We start from the raw sequence: 1,676 nt of genomic DNA on the forward strand, positions 1-1,676 counted from the left end.
TTATCACATTCAATCCCGGGTCTGACTTCATGTCCGCCACCCCACTGGTAAAAAATATACATGAAATAAAGTAATGTTTTAATCGTAAACTGTTTCAGCCATTTCTGGGACTAACGTCATATCACCCAACCCACTGATAAAAATATACATGAAATAATGTAATGTCTAAATAGTAAACTGTTTTAGCCATTTCCGGGACTACTTCATATCCCGCACCCCACTGTTAAAAATATACATGAAATAAAGTAATGTTTCAACGGTAAACTTTTTCAGCCATTCCCGGGACCAACTTCTTATCTCCCATCCTACTGTTAAAAATATACATTAAATAAAGTAATGTCCAAAACGTAAATGGTTACAGCCATTTCCGGGACCGACTTCATATTTCCCACCCCACTGTTAAAAATATATATTAAATAAAGTAATGTTTAATGCGTAAACGGTTTCACCCATTTCCGGGACTGATTTCATATTTGTTAAAAATATACATGAAATAAAGTAATGTTTCAATTGTAAACGGTTTAAGTCATTTCTGGCACTGACTTCATATCCCCCACACCACTGTTTAAATATACTTGAAATAAAGTGATGTTTGAATCATAAACTGTTTCAGCAGCTTTTCACAATTAATACATAAAAACATTAACACGGTTAGAGATTAGGCAACCATTGCTTCAACATTAATTTCTGAGTGTAGTATCAGTCTGAGCATTCCAGTGACTTAAATCCGCCCTTTTTTGTTGTCTTGGTTAATGGAGGAGAAATCCTTAATTACTGATACAATATTTATTTTTGTTATTGATCAGAGTACCCCTTTTGGGGAGCTGGTTTCCCAAAAAAATTTTAACCGACCTCATGTCCAACTCCGTCTTTGTGGGGAGGCAAGTAAACAAAAAAAAATAACCAGAAGGGACATTTTCCAGGGCATCTTATAATTAATCAGAAGAGACATTTCCAGTGCATTTTATAATTAATCAGAAGGGGCATTTTCAGGGCATTTTGTAATTAAACCAGAAATAACTTTTCCTAGTTACTTTTGTAATATTAAAACTTTGTTATATTAAACATAGTACCTATTCACAATGCCCCCTTACAGGACAAATTTAGACACCAGGGTCGTCTTTAACGTGGAAAAAATTGTCTTACTCGCAAAGGATTTCTCCTCCACTAAGAGAGAACTTTAAATGCTGTATCTGAAGAACAGATACTACACTTTGATCTTAGCCAAAAGGCCAAGAACAAATCATTTTTGTTAATTTTGCCTCAACAGCGATACTATTGTATTTGAATTTTTTTTATGAATTGGAATTTGCTTTTAAGGGATGACAAGTTTTATTTGGAATATTCCACTTTCCTTTTTTAGGGATGCACAGCATGATAATGGACGGAGCGATTAGCGTAATAATGTTAGAGAATGGATAGAGAGAGAGAGAGAGAGAGAGAGAGAAAGAGAGAGAGAGAGGGAGGGAGATGTGTGAGTTATAGTGTAGACACGTTGACCGGAAGTCAAGATCAGCTGATTTAATTGCGTGTGAGTCATGTGATCAGGTTAGCTGAATCGAGGAGATTTGCTTGGGACTTGGAAGAGAGCGGACGGCTTCGCCATTGTCTCCTCTCCTTCGCTGGGGGGGGACGAACGCTGACGTGGTAGAAATAAGACCTAGAAGAAGAAAACA

At 36.5% G+C, this 1,676-nt stretch overlaps 1 pseudogene; it reads right to left on the reverse strand.

The window, feature by feature from the left end:
* Nucleotides 1–1,110: 1,110 nt before the first annotated feature.
* LOC145264158 (U2 spliceosomal RNA) lies at nt 1,111–1,244 on the reverse strand (annotated as a pseudogene).
* Between the last annotated feature and the right edge of the window lie 432 nt (nt 1,245–1,676).

The sequence above is a fragment of the Euprymna scolopes genome, chromosome 3, assembly GCF_053919585.1.
Source record: "Euprymna scolopes isolate OS-2025 chromosome 3, ASM5391958v1, whole genome shotgun sequence".
Lineage (NCBI taxonomy): Eukaryota > Metazoa > Mollusca > Cephalopoda > Sepiida > Sepiolidae > Euprymna > Euprymna scolopes.